The following is a 13,195-nucleotide window of genomic DNA, read 5'->3' as shown; positions in this document are numbered from 1 at the left end:
CCAAAAGTCAGTCATTACATATATATACTCCTCAGGGCTAGATAACTATATCCAAAATTACCCCGCTAGGAGTAGATAGTTTTTTGGTTATCTAACCATGCTAAGTAATTGAAATGGGCTAGACAACTATATCCAAAATTACCCCGCTAGGAGTAGATAGTTTTTTGGTTATCTAACCATGATAACTAATTGAAATAAACCAAAATAGAGAAATTAAAAGCTAGCTAACATCCAACTAGAAGATTCTAGGTGTCCCAAGGCTTTGTCCATGATAGCGGGAATCTTTCTAGATTTTGATCTTTTGTATGCAATAGTAAAGGATAGGATAATGGATTGGTGATGATGGCTAAGATAAGTGATCCTCTATTCCCAAACTTCCTTCTCCTTCTTTATCTTCATGATCTTTTTCTTCATGCATCTCCAGGTGTTTCTAGTTGATTATTAGCATGGCTTCAACATGTGCAATGCTACAAAAAACTTATCTCACAGTCATTTTCTTTTCTTGGACTTTGATGAATTTCCTCTATATGTGTTATATGGTATCTTTTATGGATGCAATAGAGTATCTTTCTTCTTCTGCAAATTCTTTATGAAACCACTTCAAGTCTTATGAAACCATTTCAAGTCTCCCAAGTTTATGTCATCTATAATCTCAAGTTGAGATAGTATTTCTTTGATTTTGGTTATCCCATGTGTAGTCACTTCATTTCTCCATTTAGTACATTCCCAGATTACATAGAAAGTTTTATCATTAAAACCAGCTATAGGGCACTCAAAGAGAAACTTCTGTAGACCATCCTCTTGTACTTCATCAGTTCATAGTACTTCATTTGCCCAATTACCTTTTTCCTTATCATATTCTTCAATGTTTGATTCAACTTTCTTTACAATAGTAGAGGTCTCCTTTTGGGTATTAGTCTGAAGGTTTACCTACTTTATTGTTTTATTTTATACAATTTGGACCCATTCCTTAAATTTTGTGACAATAAGCTTGCACTTCTATAAGTTATATAAAAATAAATTGATTGGATGGAGATTTAATGTCAACAATAGAGGACATCTCATTGATTGGCTTTGATTCTAGGTGCAAAATGACATTGATATATTGGGCCATGTTTATCATATCTTTTCTTTATGTCCTATTTATCTTTAGCATCTTTCCACAGGCATAAATATTTTTGTTAGATGCCTGAAATATTTTTGTATCCACTTTTATACTACCTTTTCCCGGCTTTACTTTTGATACCTAATAATCTTGAGGTGTCATCTCTTATTGAAGCTAATCTTTAGGTGGTTTGGTGATTTCTACCAATCATCGCCCTATGTTCTTATCAAAGTCAATTCAAGACTCTATTTTTGAATTCTTTACTTTAGAGCTTTTTCCAAGGAATTTACTTACTAAGTCATCCACTGGCATGGTGAGTCATAGCATACTTCACTTTCTTTGTACAAAAGTTTCTAACCATTTTGGTGTCATGGGTTCCTTTCGCAGTGTGGGAGTGATAACAACTAGGGCCAAAGTATCCATTGCTACACTTCCTCCTTCAACCATTTTTTTTTGGTCCCCTATTGTATCAAAGATATCAAGACAAATGATTTTCTTTGTTACTATCTCAACTTTTGGAGAATCCAAGTCTATTGTGATTCTGCTCCCTACTCTACTTTGTGTGAAATTTTTGCTCTTGGTATTTGAGCTTGTAGTTCTCTTAGTATTTACTATGTGAAGTTGAACCTAAGGAATAGATGCTTCAACTTCATCTTCCATTTGACCTATAATAGAATCATCAATGATATAGTTAGAGGCAACAGTTAGCTCTTCGAAAGGCTTCTTTTGTCCAACTTTTGAGTGCTTTTTGGGGAATTTTTGAGTAGATACTCGATTCATCTTTACTTTCAGCCAATTTTACGTCCTCTTCAATACATGTACTATTTTCATCTCTCTTGTTCCAATCTAGTTTAGGGATAGGGAGACACTCAAATTGTTCAATATATATGGAATATGCCACCTCCTTGTTATCATCTTCTTCTACCCCATTGGTGTCAAGATTACTTTTGAATGCTTGTACTTGGCCTATAGTCATTATTGACCATAATCTTTTTCTTACTTCAAACTCATCAGAGCAATTAGCCCAATAATCTTCTAAGTGAGGAACATGCTTGAGAGAGGATGCATGTTTGTGGTTTTCATTGGAAAAACCAATGTAATTAAAGTTTTCTCTAGAAAAGGAGGGCTTGAGACATAGATTAGACATCGCCAACTTTGTAAAAATAACCTGTTTGATATTGGGACATCTGTAGTGGCCAATATCTATAGGAAATAGAAAACCTTGAGTCATCTTAATATTCTCAAACAAATCCATAGCATTGATGAGTTGCCTACATATTTTTGATAGGATGACATTATCTAGGCAATATTGGGGTAGCTTAAAAGGTTCACCAGTGAAGCTTCTAACTCTAAGATAAGTGAATCTAGAAAATTGGATATAATAACAACCATAAATCTTAATATCCTACATAGATTCTTCAGGAAGCCAACAATTCTCTTGAACTTAAAGCTTGAAACCTAGTTTCCCTAGAAGCACATCATTAATTCTTCAGAATTCTTTATAAGGTTCCCTAGTCTACAAGTTTCTATAGTATTGGTAAATAGTCATGTCATATGTCCAAGGCTCATGTGGGAGACCTTACCATTCTTTAGACATAGCTAGGATGTAGACCAAAATGGAGGACATGAAGAATGGGACAAAGTTATTCAAACCCACAGGGCCTCTTTACAACCCTTCAACTATCAAGTCTACCCAGTCTATGAATTTCTCTCCTTCAACAATTTTAAAAATGAAGAAATATATCCAATCATTTCACTAAAATGCATGATCATTCCCTCTTACTCTATTGAGAAGAAAAACTATGTTAACAATTTCCTTGATAAAATTATCAAAGGTAAATGGTTTGGGTAACCTTGAGTGTCCTAGCGCTGGTCTAAAAATCCAAGTTTGTGCCCCAATAGAGTCATAATCCTTCTTGTTTTCTCCATAAAAGTGCCCAACTTCTTTAAATGTCCATGGTTCATAAGGTTCTTTATGATTTTTCTCAAGGATGAGCCAACTATAACCCTATTAGTTTTGGCCAAAACTTCACATGTAACTTTCTTGATACACCTAGTCAGAGGTTCATAATGGTTCACACACTCAACAATCAATTATGGGCATCCTATGGAAGTTGGGAATTTTGTGGCTTCTACCAAACTATTACTGGCAAGTTTCTAGTATATAGGTACACCTTGTACATTCTTAACTCTTTCTACCATTTTGGTTAGATCAACATTGACTAGGAAAGTGTCCCAAATCTTAGATAAGGGGCTCAATAAGAAGGCTTTCTTAGGCTTAGAAAGATTGGGCTAAAAGAGAGTCATGGTTTCTTTAACAGATGATTGTAAAAATAAATGCTGAAAAGAAACCTTAAAAAACCAAGAGCAAGAAAACAAAATATAGATAGAAAGATAATTTATACACTCATCAATTTCTGAAAATCCAAGCACTCTAGGTCTGTTCTTACCAGCTTGATATTTTGGGCCCTAACAAGGTAAGATAAGCAGTTAAACCAAAAAAGGGGAGAATTTAAGGAGTGATATTTTGGGAAAGTGTGTGAAACCATTAATATCAACATGTGTATTTACTTGACAAGACTTCTAAGCCATTTTCAGTTAATTATCCCTGTCAAATCAGCATTCAATTTCACTTCCAATGATACTAGTCAATCATTACTTTTACTTTCTCAAAAATTACTTGTACTTTGACATATGCCACTTTCGCATCACATTTGAGTATGTGTAGGACCACGGTCAACCAAACTATGCTCTGAAGTGGCAATAATAAATCAGAAAATCAGGGTTGTGTCAACTTGATGTGCAATTTTCTACTTGTTATCAACTTTATATCTAAATGTTGAGAGAAAAGAATCTCTAGCAAATTGAATCTAGTTTCTAAACTTCTAGGACTTATCTCAAAAAAATAAAAATTGATTGGTCAAAATTTTGAATTTTAATGCAATATTAGAAAAATTTCCAAACAAAAACAAGAAGTAGATGTATGTCTAACCACCTTAATCAAAATAAAATGATAATATTCTTTTGTAATGTTCTAGATATAAGTAGTAGACTCATGCCTGGATGTAACATATATTTTTGGTATTTTTATTCAAAATAAATAATTAGTAATTAATTTTTGACTTTAGCATTTTTTGAATAAAAAACTCTCGTGTTTGACCACCTTAACTAATTCAAAACTCTACAAAATACAATTTTTCATTTTTTTCCCTTATAGAAGAAGAAACATAGAATGTGATGCAGCTTTTGGATTTGAAAAATGTTGTACCATTTGAAAGTTATAGTTTTTTTTCAAGTAGTGTGCCAGTCAACACTTTATACATAACTCCATTAGAAAATAAGTAATAATTACTTACTAAACTCATAATTTGACAAACCTTACAGTTATGGAAAGATAAGAAAATTCTTAAGAAACCCTTTTCATTTCATCAAATTTTGGTGGAAAAAAGTCATCAGCTACATGTTTGAAGTAAAATCACATTAAAATAGGCCAAAAGAACATTTTTAGGATATTTTTAAAGTTGACCATATAGGTTTAGTATCAAAAGATATAGTAGACCTTGTAAAGATATTAATTTTTTTCATTTAGTATCAGGGTGGGTGGGAAAAATGTTGGAAAAGATTTTGAAATGGTTTGAGATATTTTTGAACTACACATTTTTCAAATCGACACTTTTTGGCACACCATGATCTCGCACATACCCATTTATTAGCTTTTACATCTCTGGCTCCTTACAAGAATGTGGTGCCACCTTTCTAGGAAAATGTACTTGTTTACTTAACAAATCCCTACAAGAAGGAAACAAGAGAAATATTTTAGAAAAAGGGCAATCAAAGGTGAAGTTGAAGTGACACTTTCTTGATTCAACTTCAACTTCCTCTTTGCATAGGACATGTTGGGCTGATGGGTAAACCAAAAGAAGGAATTTGTTCTTTTGCAAATAATACTAACTTGAATTTGAAGTTGAAGTAAAGGGGAAAATGGTTCAAGTTCAACTTCAACTTGGTAAAATTTGGATATCAGTAATAACAATGGCAAGATAAATATGGGGGTAGCATTAGTGAAGTGTTGTGAGAAGGAGAAATGGTACAAAATAAATTGTAAATATTTTAATTGCTCACACGTTTTTTACAAATTTTGTTTTATCAAAGTTTGGATAAACTTTAACTATACATTAGATGTGGTTCTGATTTTGATATACTTTTTTTGACATTTGGAGATGCTGACATCTTATCATTTTGTAGGCTCATTTCAAAAGGAATAAGTTCTATCCTACCTACAAATATGTTAACAAATGATTCTTCTGAGTGTCAAATTTTTGGTATTAAATTTTTTATTCTCCTTTGATGCAGTGTTAACATATGCAAAAAAATGTTAGTAGAGATTACTAGTAAAGTAGTTCTTGTTGTTGCATATTTGGAAAGAAAAGATGTTATCTTGGATTTGATTAAAGTTGAAGGAAAATTTGGTGGAAGGTTGGAGGATACAAATTTGGTTGGAGACATTTTTACCAAGGAAGATATGACTCATCCACAAATATCTAAAAAATTGAAGATGCAGAGACCTAGAAATGGTTGCCAATTTTGTTGCTTCTTCAAGTTTTCTTAGATATATATTGTAACAATACTAGGGAAGAGAGTATTCCTATAAGGATAAAGAGAATAATCAAACCATTGCATATAGAGAATAATTGATGAGTCTAGTGAGTATTTCAATTAATTAATAACAATATAGAGGGAAGCTCAAGTACCTCCACCACATGATATTTTCATAGGTTTGACTAATCAAAAACTATACAAAATGGTGCTCCACAACTCTCAAGTCAATATTCAGCTCCTATGATTTGGATTTGGGTTAACAAATGGCACTCCATAGAATGTATACCACATAATGATATGGATTTGGGTTAACAAATGGTGCTCCACACAACTCTCTAGCCATCACTATTATGACTCTTATTTGTGTTTTTTGGGTTAACAAATGTTCATGTCCAATATAATTAACCTAAATGCATGAAATCACTAGGTCAATTCAATTTGTTTACATACATGTACTATTGCATTTAAACCTTTCTCCCACCTGTGCATAGGCACTAGAAAGGAATGAAATAAGAATCAATTTTTATTCTTTGTTTATATCCTATGTTGGTCAAAATTTTGACCTTTTCAGAACATGTGCGAAAAAAAATCATAAGCCAAAATGTCCTTTTGTCAAAAACCAATGAAAAATCTACTAGTGCCCAATCCCATCATAGAATTCTACCATTGGATAATGGTTTCAATATTTTCTAATATTGTGCCACCTTTGTACTTTAATTCATCTATACTAAGGCATCTTTTCACACATTCTTGAGCACCATCATGCTCTCCCTTTCCATGTCTCACCTCAATGATATTCCAAAAATGTTGCACTCTACTTTCCACATGCATCCTACTCAACCAATAGAACATCATTGCATTCTTGAATTGTGTGGTGTAATTGTCTATCCATATAATGTGTTTATTGTATCTTTCATCTCTTTCCCTCAAATTTTCATAGAAAACTCTAAAACATCCTTGCACAAACTCTGATGAATGAGTTTTATCATCACTAATATAGATGTGATACTCTCTTAATACTTTTCTATCATCCTCTATGCTATCATATGCATGAACATATGCTGTGTACAAAATTGACACTTGTATAGAGTTGTAATACATTGGTTGCACTTTATTTTGAGGGTTTAGTATATAGTTTTCAATGAAGTCAACAACTACAACAATCACACCCAAGGGAAAAGTGTCCTTGCACAACTTTAATTTCTCATCTAACCATCTAGCCCTGTGTGTATGAAATAAGTAGTCATAAAATATTTTCTCTTCAAATAATTTTATAAATTCAACTGCACATACATCACTTTTCAGTAATTCACATCTCTTTAATTCTTTTCCATCTTTAACACCATGATATGTGCAGGATCATGGTCAACCAAACTATGCTCTTAAGTGGCAATAAAAAATTAGAAAATTAGGGTTATGTCAACTTGACGTGCAATTTTCTACTTTTTATTAACTTTATATCAAAAATTTGAGAGAAAAGAATCTCTAGAAAATTGAGTCTAGTTTATAAACTACTAGGACTTATCTCAAAAAAATAAAAATTGATTGGTCAAAATTTTGAATTTTAATGCAATATTACAAAAATTTTAGAACAAAAACAAGAAGTAGACTTATGTCTGACCACCTTAATCAAAATATTAAAAAACATTTTTTAATAATATTCTAGATATAAGTATTAGACTCATGCCTAGATGTGACACATATTTTTGGGTATTTTTATTCTAAATAAATAATAATTAATTAATTTTTGGCTTTAGTATTTTTGGAATAATAAACTCTCAGGTCTGACCACCTTAACTAATTCAAAACTTGTAAAATTCAAATTTTCATTTTTTTCCCTTATAGTAGAAGAAACATAGAATGTGATGCATCTTTTGGATTTAAAAAATGTTGTACCATTTGAAAGTTATAGTTGTTTTTCAAGTAGTGTGTCAGTTAGCACTTTATACATAACTCCATTAGAAAATGAGTAATAATTACTTATTAAACTCATAATTTGACAAACCATACATTTATGGAAAGATAAGAACATTCTTAAGAAACCCTTTTCATTTCATCAAATTTTGGTGAATAAAAAGTCAACAACTACATGTTTGAAGTAAAAATCACATAAAAATCTAGGTCAAAAGCACATTTTTATGATGTTTTTAAAATTGACCATATAGGTTTGGTATCAAAAGATATATTAGACCTTATAAAGGTATTAATTGTTTTCATTTAGTATTAGGGTGGGTGGGAAAAAAGTTGGAATATATTTTGAAATGGTTTGAGATATTTCAAAGCTATAGATTTTTTAGATCACCACTTTTTGGCACACCATAATCCTGCACATACCCACCATATATAACTAACTTGTACTTTCCAAGAGAAACTAGTTTCTTACCAATTTCATGTGTGCTATCTAGATATAGGCATTAATACAAATTTTCCAAACAACCACGTTGAGGACAAAAAGCTTTCAAACACATGGTCTTATAATAAATGCACCCATCATCTTATTTACATAGTACGCTTGCAATAAACTCTCTTGATGAATTAAGAGGTAATTGTGTTGAAATTTGATTGAAAGATCATTACTGAAGAAGATTGTTAAAGTAGAAACCATATTTCAATCATTGTTTTGTCACTGATGTCAAAGTTGTTATTTGCTACAAATACAATTCCTTCTAAGACTCAAGTACTATCACTTAGTTGATTGACAAAGAGGATTTGATCAATGAGAGGTAACAACAACACCTAGAGGAAAGGTTGAGTTATGCTTATGTGATGAAGTACAAGGATCAATTAAGATAGTGATGATATGATGTATTGATAATCTACTTAAGGTTGCAAAGGTTGGATACACTTAGAAACTTTATAAGAACAAGTTACTCAAAAAATAGTTTTCCAAGCTTAACCGGGTTGGGTAATAGGAGCCAAAAAAAGTTAGTTCAAGCCGAGTAGAAAATAAGTTTGTGCCAAGTAAAAGCTAATTCTAGTGCATGTCAAGTAAGTAGTGAGTGTCGAGAAAAACAAAACAAGTGTCAAGCATCAGTAAAACATAGTTGATGCTGGGTGATTACATAGTTGATGTTGAGCAATGTAATATGTGTTGAGCATAAAAAGTTCAATAATGTTGAGCTATTGCATTATTAGAAAAGTCAAAGATTCACCAAATCTGAGCTGACAAGCTTGTTATCTTGAATTTTGTGAAATAGGTGGAAGATAATGATGATGAGCTAGTGGCACAGAATTTGAGGTAAACCTTTTTTTTGGTAGATTCAAGTGGATTCTAGGAGAAGCTTCTAGAAGAGACAAGATATGGGTAGATACATTGTATCTTACCTAATTTGTCAAAACCCTAATATGGACAATGGAAAATAGAGGGGGAAAAGTATTCTAATTTCCTATAAAAGGAATGTCTAGTTATGAAGAAAAGTGTCCAAGTATGAGAGTGTGGTGTTTAGGAGGAGATCAAAGAAGACTAGGGAAGAATGGAGATAATAACTCTACTTCATCTAGTGACCAAGAGGGAGATTGCATTGGTGTATCAAGCAAGAAGGCTTAAAGAAGACATATGTTTGAAGGGAGAACAAGCTATCAAAACTACAAAACAATGAAAGCCAAGCTAATTGAGGACTAAACTAAGATTTGAAATCTACAAAGGAGTTGTAAGTCAAATTAGATCAAGCTCTATTGTTACTGTCTAACAATTGTATCAGTTAGGGTAAAATCTATTTTACTAAGGTTGACTTAATAGTAATTAGAAAATCCTTTAACAGGGTGGCATTCCAAGTGAATGGCCTAAAGTCCTCTAACAAGGCTCACTTTTAATAGGGTGCTAAAATCACATAATTGGGTCACATTTAACAGTGTGTTGTAACCTTTAACAAGGTTGGCCTCTCACAAGGAATCAATTCAAAAAAGTGAGAAATGAATAGCATGTTACTAGTGGTTTTCCCAAATTGGATTTCCATGTTAAATCATTGTGTCAAATGTGTTGATGCTTGATGTTTACATTTCTGTATGGTTGATTTAACAACAAGCTATAAGTTTTAGTAATTGCACATATATGAATGCCTTATGGGTTCACTGAGCTAAGGAGAGGAAAAGTTTTATTGGTAAAAAAGGACTTGGATAACTGATTCACCCCCCACCCCCAGTTATTCTAAAGAAATCTAACAATTGGTATCAGAGCCATCTAATGAGGAAGACTAGTTTAAAGGCACTAGAAGAAAAAAGATCAAGATGTCAAAGAGAGATGTACCAAAGCTGAACAAAGACAACTTTCCTACATGGCAAACTTTAATGAAGATGCATCGTGGAGCAATTGGAGATCATGAAAAATGCACCATCATAGTAGAACATGTTGACCCTGCTGGAGTTACTACTACCGAAGATATGAAAAAGAAGAAGGAACACAATCAGGGAATCTTGTAAATTTTCTCTATCCTAAGCTATGCCAAGTTCGATGAAATCAAAGGCCATGACACTACAAAGAAGATGTAGGATGCCCTATACACCATCTATGGAGGAGACAAGAATGTACAAAGAGCTAAATCTGAAAGTCTGAGAGGTAAGTTTGACGACATGAGAATGGAAGAAGGTGAAAACATAGCTCAGTATGTTGCTAGAATAAAAGAAGTAGTTAGTGCAAATAAGGGTGCAACTAGTCAAATTAATGATGACATAGTTCTAAGAAAAGTACTAAGGAATTTACTTCTTTTCTATGTCATTAGAGTATTAGTGATTCAAGAATTGATATGTATTTTAGGGAACAACCTAACTTTTGAAGGTCTAGTGGGTAGAATCACTACTTTTGAGCTATCTAATTTTGACAACTACAAACCATAGATTCTTGAATCAACTTTCAAGGCTAAAATCCTATTAAAGGATTTTGATGAAAAGAAGCAGAAGAAGAAAAGAAAGATAAAAAATGTGTCTAGTGATTGTTACATAGATGATGAAGACATTGAACAATTGGAAGCACTGCTAGCAAGGAGATTCCACAAAGGAAAAAGAAAATTCAAAGGTAAGATGCATATTATTTTTTTCAATTGTAATGAAATAGGTCATATTGCTACTAGATGTATAGAGAAGAAAAGTTATAGAGGTGGTGACAATTCAAAGGAAAAGGAAATGAAGATAGCAAGGATTACACAGATAAAGGCAAAAAATGCTAAATTGCTATAGAAGATGGTTCAGATGAACATGATGATGAAGTTGTTTATATTGCAATGAAAGATGAATCAAATGAAGATGAGGCAACTGCACTTGTGACATGTGTGAACAAAAATTACATATGGATCGTTGACAATGGATGTTCACATCACATGACTAGAGATAAAAGTAAGTTTGTTACCTTAAGTGATTATGATGGAAATAGTGTTAGGTTTGGTAATGATGCTCCATGTCTGATAAAAGGAAAGGGTGCCATTAAAATCATAGATAGAATCTCATCTTATAATTCTTATTATGTTGAAGGGCTAAATTATAATCTATTGAGTGTATGACAATTAAACAATTTGGGATGTGAAGCTGAATTTGAAAACAAGATAGCCAAGATCTATGACATAGATGGGAAAATGATAGGAAAACGAGATCAGATTAGAAAAAATCTATTTTACCTTGATAAAGAAGATGCTACTTGTCTTATTGCAAAATTTGTGATGTATGGATATGGTATAAAAGGTTATTCTTAGTATAAATAATTATTATTTATGCTTTACTTACGTTTTCTTAGGATAAATGCATTATTTTATTATTTATTAGTTTGACACCTAGGAGTATGCATACTCTCACATGTTTTCTTGTTGACAATACAAGAGTTAGCACTTTATTTAAGCACATGGTGTCTACAACATCTCTATACAAGATACACCTTGTCATGCTTATCCTCTCATCTATAATGGAGGATGATCCATGGGTAAAAGCACAAACCTGTGTCACCTTTTATAAAGGAGAAGTGATATCAGAATTTAAAGTCTTCAACTTTAACGAAATAAAAGTGGCATTTGTGCTTAGAATTTGAAGAAGATGTAAACTAATGAAATGTGTAAAATTGGATGAAGTTTATGTCTATAATTTTTTTCAAAAAATTGAGTAAAAATTTTATTAATTTTTGAATTTTTTAAGTGTATTTTTGAATTTTTAAAAAATACTAAAAATATAGAGTTTTTTTCCCGTCAAACAAATATATGCAAATATTCATATTTTGGTTTGATTTTAGAATATGTTAGAGTTAACATGTATACCTAGTGCACCAAAAAAGAAAAATTGAAATTTGACTAATATTTTTGAAGTTATAACTGGTCAAAGTCAAAGTTATCAGAAATAGACAATTTTTTTCTCCCATCAAACTTTTTTCATCAAATCTACATATTTTTTTAAAAAAATTACATATTCTTGAAGAAGACTCTCCCCTCTAGTGCACCATAAAAAAAAATTAAAATTTTAACATGATTTATTATTTTTTTCTTATTTTTGAATAGACATCTTCCTGAATCTTAAGATACCTACTTGTAATATTTTCAAATTATAAAATATTATTCATAATCAAAACTTTAAAAAATTATACAATCATAATCATGACTCCGAGAACTAAAAAAGTATATTTTTAGTTTTAAAAAATACTTCAATTTAGTAGGTCAAATTGGCCTTCAAAGTGAGATGTTTATAGAAGTTCTCATTTTTGCTTGTTTGTCTGCCACATAGACTGTTTCAGCTGAAACTGTTTCGACCGTAACTATTTCGGCCAAAACAGTTTCGGTCGAAATGCCTGTTGGCATGAAAAATCGCTAGCGGTTAATGTGACTATTTGATATAAAAAAATATTGTTTTCCCTTTTTAAAAAAATTAAATATACAGGGATAGCTAAAATTGGAAGAAGATTTGCAAAAAGCAATTAATTTTGAAGCAATTTTCAACACCTGTTTTGCGGATTTAATCAATATTGCAAAGGATCGAATATTTTGAAGGTGCTTTTTTTCTCTTCTAATTATTTTTATTTTTATTTATTATATATTGAACCATTAGCTGATATTTAGTGAAATCTAAATTTATTTTTATTTTTTCTATAGATTGAAATATTCAATGGGTAGTAAAAGGAAAAGATCAAGGAAATATGATAGAAAAAGAGATGACAAAATGAAAGGTCATACAAAACATGCTCAAAACCAACCTACTAAAATTCCTAAACATGATGAGATTCATGAAGAAAATGAAAGTAATGAAGAGGAAGAAATTGGCAGTTCTATTGACAGAGACAAATTAGAAAGCATAAAAAATTTGATGGATTTGGATGAAGAACTACTTTTTAACCAAATTCCATCTAAAGATATGATAAATGATAACACTATCAAAAAGCATTGTTAGAACATGTGGGATGAATATTTCAAGGATAAAAGTATATTTGGACAAGCACAATTATTTGTCAAGTTATTTAGGAGAAGAGATATGAGACCTGTTTTAGAGTTGTTGGGTGTTGATAATAGGAAAAGCCATGCCCATAAT

Source organism: Cupressus sempervirens, chromosome 9 (assembly GCF_028749045.1).
Source record: "Cupressus sempervirens isolate cs-2001-9-10 chromosome 9, ASM2874904v1, whole genome shotgun sequence".
Taxonomy (NCBI): domain Eukaryota; kingdom Viridiplantae; phylum Streptophyta; class Pinopsida; order Cupressales; family Cupressaceae; genus Cupressus; species Cupressus sempervirens.
This window is presented reverse-complemented; position numbering follows the sequence as displayed.